At 43.5% G+C, this 22,700-nt stretch overlaps 1 protein-coding gene across 11 annotated transcripts in view; it reads right to left on the bottom strand.

Annotated features, from left to right (window-relative positions):
* Positions 1 to 22,700, bottom strand: part of AMBRA1 (autophagy and beclin 1 regulator 1) — a 172,445-nt gene that overhangs the window by 108,382 nt on the left and 41,363 nt on the right. The gene's annotated exons all lie outside the window — the stretch shown is intronic.

Genomic DNA, 22,700 nt, shown 5'->3' with positions numbered 1-22,700 from the left:
GATATGAAGCACTCCAGAGTGCCAACACTGGATATGGCCACTCTATGATCCTGAATACTGCTCTTCTGTGAGAAATGAACAAGTCCTTTAGAGACATGATCTTATTTTCATCTGCAGTACCTCCAGCAGACAAACAGGAGGTTGGGATCAACATGAGAGAGGAAAAAGAGGCATACTTAGAGATTACCATGGAATGCCAACATTTTACTTTGGTGTTCAGTTCCCCCATGTTATCCTCATCCACATCCCATTATCTTCTAGGCATTCTGCTCTGCCCACACCCTTTGTGTGAGTACCCTCTAGGGCTTTCTTTGGTGGTTTAGTCACTAAGTCATGTCCGACTCTGATCCCATGGACTCTAAGTCCTCCAGGCTCCTCTGTCCGTGGAATTCTCCAGGCAAGAATACTGGAGAGAGTTGCCATTTCCTTAACAACTGATAAAAAAAATCTTCAATTATATAATCTAGCCCAGCCATCAGTTCAATGATCATATGTGTTAATTTACTGAGCATTTTTTAGTGCCAGGCAATACTAAGCACTTCCTTTAACCTCGCCGCAGCCTGGAAAGGTAAGCATTACTGCACAAAAAGGAGATCGACGGGCCAAGGAGTTAAGCGCACTGCACGGCAGCAACCACTCCTGCGCGAGAGCACCAGTATCCTAGGGAAGGCCTGAGAACTCCAAAATGCTTGAGATGACTACGCACACGAATTCACTGCCAGTCCAAACTGGAATGTGGATCCAGTATCACTGGCTCTTTCTATTTTTTAAAGGGATGCCAGAAATTTGGACTTTTGCACGAAGTCTCCTGTTAAGTTTTACTAAAACATTTTTCTTCCTTTCCGTATGGGAAGGGCCAGTGAAAACCCATCTGATAAACATGGCTCGGGGTCCCCTAGTTTGCCGTGTCTGCCACACTGCTTCCCAACTCCAGTGTGCCTCGGCGGCCAGTCAAGCTCCTGCCATGAACACGTTTCCAAGGAAGAGGTCTCAGGAAGAAATGCACACTGTTCCCCTCCGGCAGCATCTTGCCTGGCTGTCCCAGGAGCGGGTCTCCGGCTCCCTGCCAGACTCTTCTTTAAAGCAGATCTGTAGGGTAAGGACAGCAGCTACCAATGTTTTCCAATTGAGTTAATTCAACTCACTGTTATTAAAACCAGCTGGCTTTAGGTAGAGTTGTGTGCAGTCACTTTATCCCAGCGACTGGCTCACTGGAGCATTTTCCCTAACAGTCTGGGGAAGAGAGAACAGCAGAGGCCTGTCAGCCTGGCTTCCCACCCAGGACAGCCAAGTGTTATATCATATTCTTGATCTACACAAGGCTTATCATCCCCACACTTAAGACAAGTTAAACAATCCCACCCCTGAAAAGAGAGAACACAGTGAAACCAATGAGGAAGAGAAGAAAGCAATTCAACACTTCTCTGTGGCTGAAAACCTGAGTCTTCAATGATATCACTGTTTACAGCAGCAGACATTCTGTGCTTCATCAATTGTAAGACATGCTTCCCCCCTGCCCCTCACCGTTTTAACATGTCTGAAGTAGGGATACATCTTATAATTGTGTGACGTAGTTTAATTGGCAGGATTTTTTTTCTTTCGTAGGCGCATATAAGATAACAGCATGTCTTTGAATCTTGAAATATGGGATGTTTCTGGGAGGAGGGGATAGTGAGAGGTACACAGACTGCAAAAAGAAGAAAAGTTGAATTTTGAGAAGTGTATCAATTTAGGCCATCGTATAAGGTGGTGCTAGTGGTAAAGAACACCCCTGCCGATGCAGGAGACACAAGAGACACGGGTCCGATCCTTGGGTCAGGAAGATCCCCTAGGGGAGGGCACGGCAACCCACTCCAGTATTCTTGCCTGGAGAATCCCATGGACAGAGGAGCCTGGTGGGCTATAGTCTATAGGGTCGCAAAGAGTCGGACATGACTGAAGCGACTTAGTATGCATGCATGTTCACTACTAATAAATTTGTGCTACAGGAATTAGGTGGGAGCTGAAGAACAGAAGTAAGATCTGGGAGCAGCTGACTGCCTTGGAACACCCAGAAGCTTGTTCTATCCCAATGGGTTCTGGACTGAGTCTTGAGTATCACTGAGCCCTGCTGTGTTACCCTCCATAAGCAGAGGGTCTTTGACAAGGGGCATCAACCAGGGTAAACCAGTGTATATCCTTCTTTAAAATGACCCTGCCAAATTAGGAGGCCAATGTTACCCCCTACTCTGCCAAGGCAGTGACAGCATTCAGAGAAATTAGATGAGTTTTTAGGCATGCTGTAAAGGAGATTCTTGAGCCAGAAGAGCTTAGGTCAGGTCATTTCAATTTTACTAGTTCTATTTTATAATCCCACAAACTCTACTCCCCACCCTAAATTCCGATCTTAATTAGGAAGACTTCTTAAAACAGAGTTACACCAAAATGTTAAGTTTTGTCTCTGGGGAGTCCCTGATGAGGTTCTTTTAGAAGATTTTCCAGTGGTCATGTATGGATGTGAGAGTTGGACTGTGAAGCTAAGCACCGAAGAATTGATGCTTTTGAACTGTGGGGTTGGAGAAGACTCTTCAGAGTCCCCTGGACTGAAAGGAGATCCAACCAGTCCATTCTGAAGGAGATCAGTCCTGGGTGTTCTTTGGAAGGAATGATGCAAAAGCTGAAACTCCAGTACTTTGGCCACCTCATGTGAAGAGCTGACTCACTGGAAAAGACTCTGATGCTGGGAGGGATTGGGGGAAGGAGGAGAAGGGGACAACAGAGGATGAGATGGCTGGATGGCATCACCGACTCGATGGACGTGTTTGAGTGAACTCTGGGAGTTGGTGATGGACAGGGAGGCCTGGCGTGCTGCGATTCATGGGGTTGCAAAGAGTCGGACATGACTGAGCGACTGAACTGAACTGATACCTACTTACTAGAATCTGTTGGCACCATTTGCTCCCAGGCAATACAGTGGACTAGCAAGTCATACATACATGGTATTTTAACTCTAATACACAAAATCAGGACAGCCAATTACTATGAAGAGCACCCCCAAACATGTATCACGATGAAACATTAAGCTCTCTACAGTTACAACACAAACACTATCTGAAGGATTAGAAAAGACTGTTACTATTGGTGTTGAATAAAGAAAGAACTAGAGTGACTAGACAAGTAAATACCACCACCACTCCTAGGAAACTCAAAGAAAGATCTTTCTCTCCCACAGTTAGCTTCTTGCCAAGAGCCATCAACGGGGAAATGACGCAAGAGAATGGAACAGAATGGCAGCTGAGTGCCTTCTGCTCTGGTGGCTACAAGTTTCACTTGACTTAATGGTTAATCAAGCAATTCAGTAATATGAAACAAGGTAGGACTTAGGAGGGCTCAGGCAAGTTGGTGGAAGTTTGAAGGTACCACTTCATTCTGACCTGTTAACTCCAGTTAGAGATGTTTTAAAGAGTCATTGAAGCTATGACAGAGGAAAGAAACTCTCCTTTACAAGGTTGCCTAGTTCATTCTCTAAGCCAGTGGTGTTCAAGCGAGGTACACCACGGACTGTGCTATTGTGATCCACCGGAGAACAGGAAGAAAACATTACAACATTTGACTTAAATGTATAACCATAAAGTGTATCACACACACACATACACACAAGCACAAGTGCTCAAAAGCCTTTTACTAACAGGAGTATTTCTTTTTAAGTCTAAAGGCTGCTGTTCTATCAAACTACACACTACTTTAATAAAATTCAATATTGAACACAATAATCACAAACATAAAATATTAAAACTAAACAAATAAAAGCATAATAATATTCATATATAGATATAGGAAAAAAGAGAAAATAATACAGAAAATGTGGTAAAATGTTAACATACAGTGAATGTGAGTGAAGAGTATAATGGGAATTCTTTGCACTATTTTTGCAACTTTTCCGCAAGTCTGAAATTATTTCAAAATTTAAAACATCAAATATACAAAATCTAAAAGTAAACCACTGAAAACGAAAGAGAAAACTACTCATTTGCAAAAGAATCACTCATTTCTTAAAAAGACTTTCTTCAAAATAGCAAATTGCTTCTAAAAAGCAGGTTTGGCAAACTACAGGCACTCGGCCAGCTGCCTGCTTTTATAAATAAAGTTTTATCCAAACACAGCCATAACCATTCATTTAAATATTGTCTGTGACTGCTTTGGAGCTAGGAAGGCAGAGTTGAGTAGTCTAGATAGGGAGGCCTATAAGAAGCCTCTAATACATACTGTCTAGCTCTTTACAGGGAGAAGGCAATGGCACCCCACTCCAGTGTTCTTGCCTGGAGAATCCCAGGGACGGGGGAGCCTGGTGGGCTGCCGTCTGTGGGTCGCACAGAGTCGGACACGACTGAAGCGACTTAGCAGTAGCAGCAGCCCTTTACAGAAAAAAAAATCTGGCCATTCATGCTTTAAAGTAAAAGGTGGAGTCACTATGGAAAGGAACAGAAAAACTTAAAATCAAAGTATTACACACCAGAGTAAGTCATCAAAAATTAACGTTACGCCCTACTAAAATCATGTCAACAGGAAGACAATTTAAGCTACAAAATTCCTAATATTTTATATGAATACAACTATTTCTTCCTGCCTTAATTAATACCCTGAATCTGTACAAGGGTTCCGTAGATCAGCTGTATCCTTTGATGACTAAGAAAACAATAAAAAATAGTAGAAGAAGAAAGCTCTGGAAAAGAACAAAGTTGTTGTCAGGGCAGATGAGACAGGTCATCCAAAAGGAAAGAAACTTTCTTTCAAATTCACTGGATATTAGGATTGAGAAGCAGGAAGTCTGGGTAACAGTCTAGACAGAATAAACAAGCCAGGGACAACTCTTCCTTAATAAACAACTATATCCTAAAGATATGCTTTTAAACTGGTTGTCAGATCACACAGAAAATCAACAAACTAAAGCCAACAAACATGCACAGACTTCTCTAACACTAGAAACAATCAACTGCTAAAACTCTTATATACTGATAAGGACAACTGCTGCTGCTGAGTCACTTCAGTCGTGTCCAGCTCTTAGCGACCCCATGGACTGCAGCCTACCAGGCTCCTCTGTCCATGGGCTTTTCCAGGCAAGAACACTGGAGTGGGGTGCCATTGCCTTCTCCACAACTGCTTCTAGGAGCTACTAACAGGGTGCCACTGGTGCCCCACACCTAATGAGTAATTTCTCAGTCTGGCTCTGGTGTGTGGGTGACATCTGCTAGTCCAGTTCAGGGGAGCCAAGCTCAAAGGAATAACTCCCTCTGCTTAGGAAATAAACTCCAAATTCCTCAGCGTGGCACTCAAAGCTGTGCAGTCCAATTTCTCATTACTTCTGAACGTACTATATGCTCTGCTCCAGTGGTTTTCAAACTTTTTGGTCTCAGAGTTCCTTTAAAAGTTAAAAAAAAAAATTTTATTGGAGTTGATCTCCAATGTTGTACAGTTTCAGGTATACAGCAAAGTGAACCAGTTACACATATATCCACTTTCTCTGATTCTTAACCCATATAGGCCATTACAGAGTATTGAGTCGAGTTCCCTGTGATACACAGTAGGGCCTTATTAGTTATCTATTTTATATACAGTTAACACTCTTAAAAATTATTGAGGACCCCAAAGAGCTTTTGCTTATATGGGTTTTATTTACCAATATGTACTACATGTGTGTTGGAGAAGACTCTTGCGAGTCCCTTGGACTGCAAGGAGATCCAACCAGTCCATTCTAAAGGAGATCAGTCCTGGCTGTTCTTTGGAAGGACTGAGGCTAAAGCTGAAACTCCAGTACTTTGGCCACCTTATGCGAAGAGTTGACTCATTGGAAAAGACTCTGATGCTGGGAGGGATTGGGGGCAGGAGGAAAAGGGGATGACAGAGGATGAGATGGCTGGATGGCATCACCGACTCGATGGATGTGAGTCTGAGAGAACTCCAGGGGTTGGTGATGGAAACGGAGGCCTGGCGTGCTGCGATTCATGGGGTCGCAAAGAGTCGGGCACAACTGAGCGACTGAACTGAACTGAACTATATTTGAGATTAAAACTGAGAAAAATGGAATACACAAGCACAAAGAGTGAAATGGACAAAGAATATCTCAGCATTGTTAAAAAGACAGTTTTGCCTTCAGGGACCCCAGGCCACACTTTGAGAACTACTGCTCTAGCTACACTAAGCACACCCCTCACTAGTTCACCCTTGTTTTCAGTTTGGCCATTCCTTCTTTCTGGAAAGTTCTTCCCCATCTCTGCCTATAAAAATCCTTCAAAGCTCAAATATCTGACTCCTCCGGTCAGAAGCTCCCCATCGCTTCCCTCATCCCCCATAGCGGTTGAACCCTCTCTTAAGAGGCCTGTCCCCTGTCACTTGGTACTGCAGTTCCTTACGTCTTCTTGTTTCTACCACTGGACTACAAGCTACATGAAAGCAAGTACTGGATCCAAGTCATCTTTTTATCCCCATTAAAACTCATATCCTAATGAGCACACAAACTGCTAAGTCACTTCAGTCCTGTCCGACTCTGTGCGACCCCATAGACGGCAGCCCACCAGGCTCCCCCGTCCCTGGGATTCTCCAGGCAAGAACACTGGAGTGGGTTGCCATTTCCTTCTCCAATGCATCAAAGTGAAAAGTGAAAGTGAAGTCGCTCAGTCGTGTCCGACTCTTAGCGACCCCATGGACTGCAGCCTACCAGGCTCCTCCATCCATAGGATTTTCCAGGCAAGAGTACTGGAGTGGGGTGCCACTGCCTTCTCCGAATGAGCACACAAAAGGAAGCCAGTAAATATCTAAGGAGAGTAAATCAGCAAGACTAAGCAGATTTGGAAAAATAAGCAAGAAGACATATCTGATTGCCTGTCACTGACCCCATGCCTTTCAGACAAGGTTCCTGGATGTCCAAAACCTCACACAGAAATTCCTGAAGGAACTAGTTTCTCGGAAACTGCTGACATCAGTCTTCACCCCTCGGGTCACTTCAGCCGTTCAGGTTAAAGTGCTGACATGTTTGTCCTGATAAACGCAGTGCAGCCTAGTCCCTGGGAGGCTTATTAAATCGTAAAGTCAGAGGCTGGCTACTTGCCTGGGAAACTACCACTGATTCTCCCCGACAGCTTATTGCCAAAAGAGAGCTCGCAGGGGAGAGAGGGCAGTGTTTTCAGGGGCAGTGAAGGGGTGGGAGGCCAAGGAAATCTGGATACACTACTGCCTTCTTCACTTCTGCATCCTGCTCTGCAAGCCCAGATCTCTGCCTCAGTGCATGCCAGGGCTGGGAGATGACAAGCCCTTATTCTTAGTAAAAAATAATTGTGTGTTCTGAAACGACACCTCTATTATGATTTCCAAATTGACATCTCTGCTTTACAGCGGAGGCATCCAAGCCTCCCCGTCTCACACAGTGGCAATTATCATTTAAGTTATCCAACGATAGGCACTCATCTGATCCCTGTAGGGCCCCCGAGTTCTAGGGGGTGCGCTTACGGCACGTGATGCAGCTGCCAGCAGGGCCCGCCAGGCGCTTCCTGCCCCTGCTGTGGGGCAGACCAAGGCAAGGCAGCACTGCCAGAAGGCTAACCTCGGGGAAAAGACAGACACGCGACAGGAAGAGCGCACAGCGCCTGTTGTGTGGCTCAGCCTTATTTTACCACCATCAAGCATAAACAATTCACAGGGCTCAAAATAAAGGCTTTTTACCAGAAAAGCTTGAAAACATCTTTACAAAACATTAACATATTCCTCAATGTCTCTCTGCAGTGAGCAATAGATGGCAAAACATCAGAGCACAGCATAGTCACAGACACCAAGAGGGAAGAAGCTGGAAACAATTCATATGGGATGTGCAACCGTGTGTCTAGCTGCACAAAAGTCTTGCCTGAAGAGTTAGCTAGATCCCTCTGCAAACATCTGAGCCTCTACTGACTGTGAGGCCCTCAGGTATTTTTATTTTTAAATAAATTTTATTCTATATTGGAACATAGTTGGTGGGTTATTTTTAATACATTTGTAAAAAGATTGGTTAGTGCTATACTTAGCTCCTGTGTATCCTCAACACATCACACTATAGGTACGAAGCTTCCATTTACAACAAAAACTCACTTTTGTGAATTGCATCTGAACTCAAAGGTCCAAGGTCATCTACATGGACATGTTTATGCTGTCCTGAATTCTTTCTTTGTGAGACTTGGGAGGTGGGCCCACAGATCAGACATTTTTAAACTAGGAATTTAGATCAGAGGCTTTTCACCAAAGGATAAGTAGGATCCTATCAATGACAAGTTCCACAGCTGGTTCTGATATTCACACGCACATGTTCTAAGAAGCCGCAGCCACGACCTGCAAGTGTGGACTTTAATTAAGAGGCGGGGTATCCTCCTTGACCGGTTCCCCCCCAAATCAAGAAGACACTTACAGAATTCAATAATCCTGGAATTCTCAGCTCATTTTTTTCAGAATAATAGATAATTCCAAAAAAAAGTCTACCTCTAGACCTATTAATACTACAAAGGCTGCAGGATATAATCATTGACGGCTTCAGCAACAGCAAACCTTGTACATTTCTTCTCAGATGATTTTTCACATTCACATTCCTGATCTGAAATTTTAAAAACCCTCAATGAGGGTCATTTGTTCCACTGACCTGGGTATACTGCAAACACTATACTCTATAATATGAAGTAAAACCTTAGGGTCAACATCAGGATGGCAAAGGCAAGTTAGTAAATGAAGCCTAACAAGAGAATGAGGAAAAAAGGATTGCACAGTGAGCTGGGGCATTTATTAACCAGAGGCCAAGAGGCAGCCTTCCTGGCGCATGTCTGTTCAAGTAATGAGGTTTCTGGAGTCTATAGAAATAGAAAAGAGGGCAGAGATTCCAGCTGGGCCCCCAAACAATCCACTGTTAGCCCTGGAGCTAACCCGAAGCTCAGAGTACAATCACTTTTCTTATATCCTGGGTTCACACTGAACTGCTTCTCTTAGTGACATTCGATTTTCACTGATTCGCCTCTGGGAGTATACTACTTGCCCTTCCACCCTGATCCTGACTTCAGCAACCTTCCTGATTCCCTCTGGACTGAGCATTTGACTCCACTGGAATAATCTCTCTACCATTTCTCTGTCTAGACAACACGAAATTGTCATAAATGACACCTAAAGTACAATTAGGAGAAAAACTGCAATTTCCACTCTCCACCCCCGTTTTCCAAAAGAACTGCACATGCACATCAATCAACTCTACCATGAGGATTAACTCCATGGAGCCTGGAAGCCATTTACTTCCCAATGTGCTACCTCGTATGCATCCCCCTCCCCTCCACTATAATCAGAAGATGCAAATTGCCTTCTTTCCACTAGCACCAATGCTTATAAGCTCAGAGATGTGAACGCCTGCAGAATCGATACCTGTGTAACAAGTCCCTACAAACACTCGATCCACCTGCATTTTGTTTAGCAGAATCAGACAAAAGCAAATAGACAAGGCAAAAAAGGAGACAGGCAATGAGAGAAAGGCAGGACTCAAGAGTATCAGAACCAGGCAGCATGATTACAACAATTATAAAAATAAGACAGTTTGAAGCCACTGCGAGCGCTTTGTGAAATACAGTATCAAAAAACAGCCAAGGTCAAAGGACAGAAAATCATGAGATACCTTATCAAGGGTTTTCAGTGGGAGGGGGTGTCCCCCAGGGGACCCGTATCTAGAGACATTTTCGGAAGCTGAAACTGGGTCGGGGGAGCACACTGGTACCTAGTGGGCAAGGGCCAGGGTGCTGCACCCTAAGATGCAGAGATATTCTTCCCCAACTTCCCAACAAAGAATTATGCGGCCTGAAATGTTGAGAGTGCTGCTTTTGAGAAACCCTGTGACATATCTTAATACTCTGAGATTAATGAAGGGAAGCTCTGAATAACTAATGTATGAGGCAAGTCAATGCTTTAGCTTTAGAAACAAATTGCAGTTTAACTTGTCATCTTCGGTCACTTATTAGCTGTGTGACCTCTGGCAAGTTCATTATCCTCAGCGTCCAAATTTAATGGGAAATGCCTATTTCACAAGGTTGTTATGATTACGTAAGAACATTAGTAGCCAGTACACAGCCTAATAAATAGTGGTATTTTTTTTTCTTTCCCTGGATGACAATTTCCAAAAGTAACTGCAGGGAACACATGGCCACGCAAGTCAAAATTCCTAAAAAGTTGGTTTCCTAGAAAGACACGTGTTGAGGAAGGACCAGTTCTATGAAGGCATAAACATGGGTATGTCAGCCCTAAGAATCACATGAGCCTCACCCAAATAAACCAACAAGAGCAGTCAGTCAACCAACCACCAATTTGGCTATTGGTCCATCCAACCACTGATTCAAACCACAAATAATTATTGAGTGTCTTATTATTGGGTATACAGTAGCCTATAAAATGGACATGGTCTCTGAAGTAGCTAGTATCTGAAGAGGGACCAGAGAACAACACTTTTTGGCATCTTGCCCTTGTGTGGTCTCCTCTCGAACTGAATGTAGACTAGCCAGTTATTTGCTTTAATCAAGAGAACGCAGAAAGTTCTGGGTCTAAGCCTTGAAGAGAACTGGCGGCTTCCCTTTCCTCCCTCGTGGAACTTTTGGAAGCCCTGAGCTGCTACCTTAAAAGTCTGGCTACTCTGCTGGAGAGGCCACAAGGAAAGAGGAGTCCTAGAGAGGTCTGGCTGCTCTAAATGCGCTTCCGGTTGACTTGAGACAGATCCCAAGCAAGACTAGCAGAACTTCCCAACTGACCTCCCTTCTACCCAAAGAACAATGAAAGATAATAAAACTGCTATTTTAAGCCACTAGGTTTTTTTGTTTTTTTGGTTATCCATCAGTAGATGAAGGAAATAGGTTCTGATCTTCTAGAACTTTCAAGCTAGCTACAACAGCAGCATAAAAGTTAGCTTACAAGCCTAAATTAATTGCATTGGCACTCAAGGGAACTTCGGCTACCAAAACAGAACACTAAAGAAGACATTTGGAAACAGACCTTAAACAATAAAACTCAGGGCAAACTTGCTCACTGTGTCCAAAGCATGAGGTCTTGGTCCTGGTCAAAAGGGTCAATGTCAAAAGAAAAACTTTCTGCTCTTTTCTACCTGTCCCAGTCAGGCTCTCCCTTCTGAACACACTTCTGCCCTGGATGGCTCGCTCTCAATACAGAAGGAGCCCTCAGAACTTGGGAAATTACGGGTGTTTGTACTCCCTCTCTTATCAAGAGGCAGAACCAGTTTCTTTTGCACGTATCATTATAATAGAGTGCAGGAAAAATGAAGATAATATTCCATTCCCCTGCTATGAACCGGACCACTTTCTGCATCACTGCACTTTCTAAAATAGAAGCTCTTTGCGTCTGCTGCAAGTGGCTGGGGCAGCCAGAACCAGCGCCGCCACAGCTGTCCTCGTCCGCTCTTTATATGGCACCTCGCTTTTCTATGAACTTGGCTTACTTCAATTTTATATGGTGAGATTTCACAAACACACCATGAAGGCTGAAGTCTTGGGGGGGAAAAAAAAGGATACTGACACAGAACAGAAAATGACCTGTAGGAAATGTGTCACAGCAAAGGACTTTTTTTATTGTTGTTGTTTAGGGACTTTTTTTGTTTGTTTGTTTTTTGAGCAGGGTGATAACAAAGAAAAGAGAGGAAAGCTGGCATTTCTTGAGCATCTGAATATGTAAAAGCAACTGATGCTTACCTCATTTAACCTGCATCACAATAACTTTAAAATTGAGGAAACTATTAAAATAAATTTATATAAAAATTTTTTTTAAATAAAATTGAGGAAACTGAGGTTCAGAGAGGATCCTCAACCTCCTCAGGGTCACAGAATAGGGCCAGAATTTGAATCCAAGGTTGCTCAAATTCAACTCCTTCTATTAGAATCCATTGCAAGAAAAGAAAAGATGGGGAACGTAAGGAGATTACAAGTTAAAGCAACACTGTATCACACATGGGACAGCAGGAAAAGGAAAAATAAAGGTGATGGATAATGCAAAGGAATTTTAGTACACTACAGAGATTTAGGGATGAGATGGTGGTTGTGATGTTAAGAGTTTCTAGATGGTCTAGGACTTTTTGGATGGTGCAGTATTTAAGAATCCGCCTGCCAATGTAGGGGACATGGGTTCAATCCATGGTCCGGGACAATTCCACATGCTGAGGAGCAACTAAGCCCACGTACCACAACTACTGAGCTGGTGCACTGCAACGACTGAAGCCCGAGTGCTCAAGGGCCCGTGAGCCCCAACTGCTGAACCTGTGTGCTTCAACGACTGAAGCCCGTGTGCTCAAGGGCCCATGAGCCCCAACTGCTGAACCTGTGTGCTTCAACGACTGAAGCCCAAGTGCTCAAGGGCCCGTGAGCCCCAACTGCTGAACCTGTGTGCTTCAACGACTGAAGCCCGTGTGCTCAAGGGCCCGTGAGCCCCAACTACCGAAGCTGTGTGCTTCAACGACTGAAGCCTGAGTGCTCAAGGGCCCGGGAGCCCCAACTACCGAGCCTGTGTGCTTCAACGACTGAAGCCTGAGTGCTCAAGGGCCCGGGAGCCCCAACTACCGAACCTGTGTGCTTCAACGACTGAAGCCTGAGTGCCCAGAGCCTGTGTGCTGCAACAAGGGAGGGCATCGCAATGAGAAGCCCGCACACTGCAACAAAGCGGAGCTCCTGCTTGTCACAGCTAGAGAAAACCTGTGCAGCAACGGAGATCCAGTGCAGCCAAAAACAAAGAAAGAAATAATTACAGAAATAAATTAATAAATAATAAGAGTTCCTAGATGGTCTAAAACAGTGTTCTCTAACTTGGTGCATATCAAAATCATCTGAAGAGCTTGTTAAAAACAGACTGCATGCCTCCCACCCCCAGTTTCTGATTCAGTAGGTCTGGAATGAGCCCAGAAACTCACATTTCTAACATCAGCAGGAGTTGCTGATGTTTCTGGTCTTAGGACCACACTTTGAGGACTATTGGCCAAAGATCGCACAACAAACACATTCTCATATATGGACACCTCTCTCCCACCCCCAATCTTATCACATCCAAAATAGTACCATCTAACACAGCTGTCAAATTTAGTTGCTCTAGGAGGGTCTAAGAATTCAGCAACTCTTTGTAAATCAGCTATGCTGCTGCTAAGTCACTTCAGTCATGTCCAACTCTGTGCGACCCCATAGATGGCAGCCCACCACGCTCCCCCGTCTCTGATATTCTCCAGGCAAGAATACTGGAGTGGGTTGCCATTTCCTTCTCCAATACATGAAAGTGAAAAGTGAAAGTGAAGTCACTCAGTCATGCCTGACTCTTAGCGACCCCATGGACTGCAGCCTACCAGGCTCCTCCGTCCATGGGCTTTTCCAGGCAAGAGCACTGGAGTGGGTTGTCATCAACTATACTTCAATTAAAATTTAAAAAATTAAATAAAAACAAAACAAATTCAGTAATTCTGTTAGGATGACCATTATAGCAATGGTCCTTTGCCTTCAAGGAGTAACAGAAAATAATGAGTCAAGCTTCTGTCTCAATTTTGAGAACTCACAAGAGACAGTAGGAAAAGGAATCAGAAAAGCATGCAAAAAAGAAAGAGTGCTGTACTTCTGGGAAAACACACTTCTGAAGTTAAAAAAAAAAAGGTCCTTTTTGTTTTAAAGATTTACATCTGTTAAAAGGGAAATTAAGAAAAAACTCCTATACTTATAATAGCATCAAAAAGAATAAAATACGTAGGCATAAACTTAACCAAAGAGGTAGATGATTTATACACTGAAAACTATAAAACACCACTGGAAAAAATTAATGAAACAACAGGAAGACATCTCATGTTTATGGATTAGAAGACTTAATATTGTTTAAATGTCTATAATACCCAAAGCAATCTACAGATTCAATGAAATCTCTATCAAAATCCCAATGGCTTTTTTTTTTTCTTTCAGAAAAAAAAAAATCCTAAAATTCATATGGAAGCTCAAAAAGGGTTCTGACTAGTCAAATAATCTTGTGAAAGAGGAACCTAGGAGAGAAACCTGGAAGCCTAACACTTCCTGGTTTCAAATCATACTGCAAAGCTACAGTAATTAAAACAGTATGGTACTGGCATAAAGATAGACATATAGACTGATGGAATAGAATAGAGAACCCAGATATAAACCCTTGTGTGTATGATCAAATGATGTCTGACAACGAGGGCAAGAAAGTCTTCACAAAAGGTACTGAGAAAACTGTCTGTCTACATGCAAGAGAATAAAGGTGGACCCTTATCTTATGCCACAGGTGAAAATCAACTCAAAACGGACTAAAAACCTAAACTATGACCTAAAACTATAAAACTCACAGATGGGGGAAAGTTTTATGAGAAGATATAGAGGGAACGTTTTATGACACTGGAATGGGCAGTGACTTCCTAGATATGACACACAAAAAACACTGGTAATAAAAGTGAAGACAGACAGCTGGGACTGCATCCAATTTTTAAAACTTAAGCAATGGAAACAACAGAATAAAAAGGCAAACTACAGAACAGGACAAAATGTCTGTAAGCTATTTATCAGATAAAGGGTTAATATCCAGAATATACAAAGAACTCCAATAAGTTAAAAACAACCAAAAACCCAATTTTAAAAAATGGCCCAAGGACTAGAATAGACATTTATCCAAAGAATATATACAAATGGTCAACAAACATATGAAAAGATGGTCAACATCATTTATCATCAGGGAAATAACCCTGCAAATAACCCACAATGACATATCATCTCATGAATATTAAGACGCAGCTCTCCAAAAAACAAAACAAAACACCCAAAACAGAAAATAACAATTCTGATGAGGATATGGAGAAATAGGAACTCTTGCACACTGTTGGTAGAACTGTAAAACTGTGCAGTTGCTGACACAGAGCATTGCAGTTCCTCAAAAAATTGAGAATATAGCTACCATATAACCCAGCAATATCACTTCTGAGTGTATATCCACAGGAATTGAAAGCAGAATCTCAGAGACACCTGAACACCCATGTTCATTGCAGAATTATTCACATAGCCAAGGTGTGGAAGCAACCTAAAGGCCCACACACAGATGAATGGATAAAGCAAATGCGATATATATACACAACTGAATATTATTCAGCTGTTTAAAAGAAGGAAATCCTGTCATACGCCAAAACATGGAAGAACCTTGAAGACATTATGCTAAGTGAACTAAGCCAATCACAAAAAGACAAAGACTGCATGAGTCCACTTATATGAGGATCTAAAGCAATCAAACTCATAGAAAAAGAAAACTGAACTGTGGTTGCCAGGGAATGGTGGGAGGGGGAAATGAGAATTGTTCAATGACCATTTCACTCTTGCAGGGAGAACCAGTTCTAGAGATCTGCTGTGCAGCTCTGTGCACAGACTTAACAAGACTGTACGTTAAAAAATTAACAGGGTAAACTTATGTGTGTTTTTTTTAATCACAGTAAGAAAAAAGACCCCCCCAAATAGGTTACATTTGCCATCAGAACAAAGAAGAGGTGAAGTGACCGAAGGAGACAGCAGAGAGATAGAGGAAAACTGAGAAACGTGCATGAACATGTGGGGGGGGGGGGAGGGGAGAAGAGGCAAAAAGATTCAAACTCATACTCTGTGACACAGCAAAGGCGAAGGACACAATGTTAACAAGCTGCAACTCTCCCTCTGTGACTCGGTCACACTCTCCGCCTTTGACTCTTTTATTATTAGTCTTCTACTCCTGCTCCTAACTTGATTTTAATTCTCTGGCAGGTTGACATCCAAATCAACCGACCTCTTCACTGAAACCCACGCCTATGTCCAAGGCGCTCTGCTCACAGGGAGAGGTGCAGACAGTCTTGTCCCAGATTTTACACAAGTCCATCATTAAAGAAAGGTTATACTGCATAACCTGACATGACAGAAATCTGCGCACTCAACTGTGTCCCAGCCAGCAAATGCGCTTGGCACCCCCACTTTCCCTCTTTGGAAACAGAGGAGGAGTTTATTAATTGTTGCTATTAAAAAAAAGTCAGGCAGTTTCTCCTCAGTCAGGTGAGGAGGTTGTCGGCATGTCAGCCTACAGCCAGCAGGGGCGCTCTTGGTGGGTGAATTAGGCAGGAGGGGTGGGGTAGAGGAGAGAGTCCTGCCATGTCCAGTGCCTCCCCCTGGTGGAGCTAAGTGGTAGGGAACTTAAGAAGACTTGCTTTAGCTAATTAATGCAGTGGGAACCAACACAGAATTGGAATTAAGCAGGAAATGGAAATGGATGAGGTCCATTTTTGTGTTTTTTTACCTATAGAATCCAGAAATCTGGATTTATGTAGGAAAAAATGAAATTTTTAGTAATAGTGTGAGTGCCAATCAAATGTATCTGAAGGCTATTCTGCGATCTCTGGGCGAATGTTACAGACCCACCCACTAGAGCCAAATGTGCTCATGTGAACACACTGTCAGGTGCTTCCAAGGAGGAGCAGAAGATGTAACTGGAACTCCCCCCACCTCCACCCCATAAATATATAAGAAGCCCAAGAGGAGGGGGAGAAGCTACCTGCACAGCCCTAATGGGCTGGGACCGATTACAATAAGCAAAATATATTATGCAAACAGAACCCCGTACACCTGGTGTTATCGTCTTCAGCAAAACCTCCAACGCATCCTTTAGAGCACTACTCTGAACAGATCCAGTAGAGAAGGGGACCTGAAGGGGGTAAATGAGTACACGGGAAACTGCTCCAAATGTATTCTGCAGTACACATACAGATCCCACCCGAGTCCCTGCAGCACTCCACCACTCTGAACTGACAGAAGCGATTACATCTCTTCAGGTTCTCCATGTGTATCTACAAAGCACACAGCCTTCCCTGCACCACTCAGCCCCAGAGAGAGGGATGGTGGGGGATAATTTACATCAGCCCTACAGGTACTGATCTGACCTACAGTGGGGGAAGGGCTGTCTGTAGACCCGACTCTGTCTGGACGACCTGAAGGCTCATACCCTCCCCAACACCAGGGCAAGCCTCCTCACTTGCCAACGATTCCCAAGATAGATATGGAGCAAGGTTAAAAAACCTTGCTTCTGGGCAGAAAGCAGAGGAAACAAAGAAATTCTTCCTGCACTTAAGCCTGCTCTTCACCGTCAAAGAAATCTCACAAGAGCAAGTACTTAGGACATCCAGTCCAAAGTACAGACAGAGGGAGCAAGTGCGAGAGCCCACGACCTACCTCTTCCGGGACTCTCATTATCATAACGCCTTTTATTACCACAGCACCTGACTCTCTTCCATTCCAAGTCATGTTCACATAAGCAGGGATTGGCAAGCCACAGCCTGTCGGCCAAATCTGGCCTGCTGCCTGTTTTTGTACAGCCCATGTGCTAAGAATGGCTTTTATATTTTAAATAGCTGAAAAACATCAAAGGAAGACTATTTCATGACATGTGAAAATTATATAAAAATCGCATTTGTGTCCATAAGTGAAGTTTCTATTGGCACAGAGCCACACTCATTCACTTCCATATTGTCTGTGGCTACTTTCGCGCTACAATGGCAAAGTTCAGCATTTGCGACAGAGACCATATGGCCTACGCAAAGCCTGAAATATTTACAAGCTTGCCCTTCACAGAAAAAGTCCCAATCCCTGATATAGAAGATACAACCAGGGATCACTCAGAATCCAGAGGCTCAAACACAATGTGACGTGGCTGGGCAGATGAGCAGAGAAAGGGGAAAAGATTAACAGCAATGGCCACCATCTCTTCTACTCTATCCTCACCCTCAAATTGCCAAAGAGAGAAATGGGTTTTAACCATCCCTGAAAACAAATAAATATCTAAATGCTAGCACCTCATGATGGGGCAACAGATACCCAGATTCTCTGGATCATTTAGGATGGCCAGGAAGACTAGGTGACCCAGAGCCAGTAAGTCAAGTGAATGTCAAAGATGAAACCAAGGTTACGTCTCCCTCATACACGGCTGTTGGAGAAGAAAAGCACAGGAACACCTCCAGGTGGCAGACGTTTAGAATAAAAAAAAACCACACAGAAGTCATTCTCAACTTGGAGGATCAGACTCCTGAAAAGCCCAGTGGTAGGATTTACTGCTAAGACACTTAAGAATTTATGGGGGGGGTTGGAGAAGGAAATGGCAACCCACTCCAGTGATCTTGCCTGGAGAATCCCAGGGATGGGGGAGCCTGTAGCTGCCGTCTATGGGGTCGCACAGAGTCGGACACGACTGAAGTGACTTAGCAGCAGCACTTCCCTGTCCTTCACCATCTCCCAGAACTTGCTCAAACTCATGTCTGTTGAGTCAGTGATGCCATCCAACCATCTCATCCTCTGCTGTCCCCCTCTCCTCCTGCCTTCAATCTTTCCCAGCGTCACAGTCTTTTCTAATGAATTGGTTCTTAGCATCAGGTGGCCAAAGTATTGGAGCTTCAGCCTCAGCATCAGTCCTTCCAATAAATATTCAGAACTGAACAAAAAAAAAAAAAAAAGAATTTATGGGGGGGGACCCACAGGATTAAAAGCCCTAATCTATGAATTTACGAATATCTATGAAATTATGTTCACTAAAACATAAAATGTTATTTTATATGTTTTTAATTAGTAGTAATGAATAGAATTAATTTTCAATTGCCATTAACAATGTTCATAATCTTCAGCCCCAGCGACTGAAGTTCTGAAAGTGCATTCTCCTCTAGAGGCACCCGCACAAGTACACAAAGATGCCGCAGCACTGCTTCTGTGCACAAAACCAGAAACAATGCGGATTCTAGCAACAGAGGACTCAATCAGGGTGCATTCGATTGTGGGACTACTATACCACTGTTAAAAAAGAATGGAGCACATCCATGCACATCAACATGGAAAAATGTCCATGACACACGAAGCGAAATATGTAAATGGCGGAATAGTAGACTTAGTATGATCCCATTTTTATAAATAAAGAAAAATGTGTTTGCACTTGCATAGAAAAAATTTCTGAAGTTAACACACAAGTTGTTAACAGTGGTTAGCACTGCAGAGGATATGTACTGCTGCTGCTGCTGTTAAGTCGCTTCAGTCGTGTCTGACTCTGTGTGACCCCATAGACGGCAGCCCACCAGGCTCCCCCGTCCCTGGGATTCTCCAGGCAAGAACACTGGAGTGGGTTGCCATTTCCTTCTCCAATGCATCAAAGTGAAAAGTGAAAGTGAAGTCGCTCAGTCGTGTCCGACTCCTAGCCAGCCCATGGACTGCAGCCCACCAGGCTGCTCCGTCCATGGGATTTTCCAGGCAAGAGTACTGGAGTGCGGTGCCATCGCCTTCTCCGGAGGATATGTACTATAGATAGACAAATCGCACATTTCTATGTTTGAATTGTTACAAACAAATTCGTATTAGTTTTGTGAGCAAAAAAAAAAAAAAAACCAACAGGCATCTCACAATTTCCATTTATGATCCCTTGCCCACTATAAAGTTTTCAGGCTCTCCCTTTCTCAGTTTTAACAACATGCTGTCATAGTTGGGGAATGGGGGTGAGGCGTTGCAGATAATATGCCTGCCAAGAGGCTTTATTTCTTTATTTATTTGGCAACTCTCATCCAAACATTTAAGGTCCTCCTAATTCTGACACAATGACTGACTCCCGCCTTCAGGTTTTCACCACAAAATCCAGACACAAATTAACCCCAAAGTGTGTGCTGTTGGCCTAACTTTAATTCACCCTATTTAGCAGCGCCTCTTCAGTCTACAGTCAATCAGCAGCCACAGTGATCCTTTTAAAAATATAAGATCATGCAGCTCCACTTCTCAAATCGCTCAGAGTAAGACGTAAAATCCCTTAAATGGCTTAGAAGGCCCACATAGCTGGTCCCCATTACCTCTCTAACTTCATCGTCTATCACGCCAGCCTTCGCTGTGCTCCAGCCAAGCGTTTCAGGGAATTTGACTTGTCTTTCTCTGCCGAGAACGTCCTTGCCCCCATCTCTACAGAGGTTTCTCCCTTGCTTGCCTAAAGGAAGAGGTGTCTGCTCCAATGTCACCTTACCAGACTTCCTCTGATGACCCAATTTAACACTGCAAACTTCCACCCTAGAAACCCCTACATTTCAAAATATTTTTCTCCATAGAATTTACCACCACCTGGTATACTAGGTATCTTATTTATGTGTTTATTTACTTTCTCCCATTAGACTGAGAGACTTGATGCTGGTGTTTAAATAATATATAGTACACCCTGCAGGTACTTAGCAAATATTTGTCAATTTATGAATGAATAAGTTGACCAGAGTAATTATTTCACCAACCCAGGGTTATATAAAAAGACCCGCACTCCCTCAGAGGAGCCTCCTCCTTTAGGGCCTGGGTTTATCTTCCCCTAGATTCCCTTACTCTCTTAAAACTAATTTGCTTAATTCCACCATCAGCTTTTTTGATTTCTCAATACCTGGTTCTCTTTCCCCAGAAGGACCAAGTCCAAGATTTGCCCATCCAGATATTAAACTCCCTTGGTGAAGAATTCTCCTCTATTCTTTGTCCTCAAATCCTAAACTTCTGAGTAAGAACTCAAAAGTTAGAAAGGGCTTATTTTAATTTGACTATCAAAGACGACAAGCCCACCAAATTTTTAGGGGCATAATCACAGACGTAAAGCAAAACTCTTTCTTAATATAAGGACTCTGCCCCCAGGCAACAACACAAAACCTAAAGTCATTTCAAAACTAAAAAAAAAGGATTCAGTTTAATAATGTTCAGACACTCCCAAAACGGGGAAAAAAAAAAAAAAAAAAAAAGATGAGAGAACCCATTTTCCTCAATCCCCAAACATCCAACTTCCAAGCAAATCCAGTGCAAGCTTTCTACAGAAAACGAAAAGAAACATAAAGCAAAAATGGGAACCAGAGCCTTCACATCTAATTTGAACTTGATCAAGTATTCCATCTCGGAGACTGCAGAGAGTATTTAAGGAGAAAAACAAAACAGAAGCACTGACTGGTGGAGACACCGACATCACTGGGACGCCGCGCGGATTCCAGCGACACGGGCCTAGGAGGGGCTGGAGTACTGTCGGACTGTGCAGGGCTGCGGGCGTCAGCACGGCCCGCCTGCAGGTCAGCGGACCGGGCGCAAAGACTGACCACAGGCCTCAGCACAGCCAACGCACAGGCTAGGGACACAGCTCAGGGGTGCAACAGCAGAGAACAAACTCCAGGTCACCCGAGCTCAAGTTACAGACAGTGTCTTTACCATGTACAACTCTGGTCACGCCACTTGGTTTATTCAACAAGCACTCACCAAGCCGATGACTCTCCAGGAGACTAAGGATGTGATATGATTTTTTTTTTCTCCTTTAACTAAGAAAGCCAAAAAGGATATACACTGCATACTGAATCACAGAGGATATAACTTCAATTCGACAACGTGAATTCAATTTATTGAGCACCTACTGTGTGCCAGGTACTATCTAGGTACAGGTAAGGGATAAGGCACAATCACTGCCTTTAGGGAGCTCGCTGACATGGTTCTCTGTCATGGCCATGACACTACAAGGAAGGTTCTATGTCCGGACACAAACAGCAAAGAGGAGAAAGTGATTATCTGGGGCAGTCAGAGAAGGTTTCCCAAAGGAAAAGAGGCCTCTGGGCTAGGTTCTGAATAAGCTGAGTCTGTTGTGTTCAGTTGCGAAGTCGTGTCCGACTCTTGATTTTAGATATATGAAACCCTGCAGACTCAGGTCAGTGGCACAGAACTACTTGAGATGAACCCCTGCAGATGTTACAATCACACTGAGAAGCCTGGTACTTTCCTAATTTCTTGTCTGCCTCCTGCCACTTGTGGACCCAGGACTAGCCCCATGAACATAACCATTCATGTATCTCCCTCCATCAATGACATTCTGCTGCAGCTCCAGGAGAATCTCCATGTGACTAGCTTTGAGAGACTAAGGGGTTAAGCACGCTGTTGGCTCATGAAGCCTCAAGAGGTTTCAGGCTGCTCCAACAAAGCAATCCCCTCACAAAAGTCTTAAAACAACAACAGTAGCAACAACAACACAGAAATCTAATGAAGACTTTCAATTCTAACCTTCTAGGGTCCGGGTCAAATTCTAAGCTTATAACCAAGAATGTCTCCCCCTAGTCTTCATCTATCATATGGAAAAAGTACAGATCAAAAGACATCTATCTGTTCTCAGAACACACAGAATTTTATAGTAAATATTTCAAACCTAAGACATCACTGATTCAATGGGTATGAGTTTGAGCAAACTCTGGGAGATAGTGAAGGACAGGGAAGCCTGGCATGCTGCAGTCCATGGGGGTTGCAAAAAGTTGGACACGACTGAGCAACTGAACAACAAAAGGCCTTGTTACCTTTCTGGAGTAAAAATGCAGTAATTTCAGCTAGGGAAGATTTAGCCCAAATTTGATTCCCCAGTTGTTGAGATTTTAAAAGTGAACTTCCCCAACGGAATCACTTTAAAAGGAATAATGAGGACTTCCTGGCAGCTGAGTGGTTACAACTCCTACTTCCAATGCAATGGATACCAGTTTGATCCCTGGTCAGGGAACTAAGATCCCACATGCTGTGCAGCCAAAAAAAAAAATTGGGGTCTTCCTGATGGCTCAGCGGTAAAGAATTCTCCTGCCAGTGCAGGAGACATGGGTTCAATCCCTGATCTGAGAGGATCCCAGATGCTGTGGAGCA

Source organism: Bubalus bubalis, chromosome 16, assembly GCF_019923935.1.
Source record: "Bubalus bubalis isolate 160015118507 breed Murrah chromosome 16, NDDB_SH_1, whole genome shotgun sequence".
Classification (NCBI taxonomy): domain Eukaryota; kingdom Metazoa; phylum Chordata; class Mammalia; order Artiodactyla; family Bovidae; genus Bubalus; species Bubalus bubalis.
Note: the sequence above shows the minus strand (reverse complement) of the source record. Positions and strands in the feature narration are given on the sequence as shown.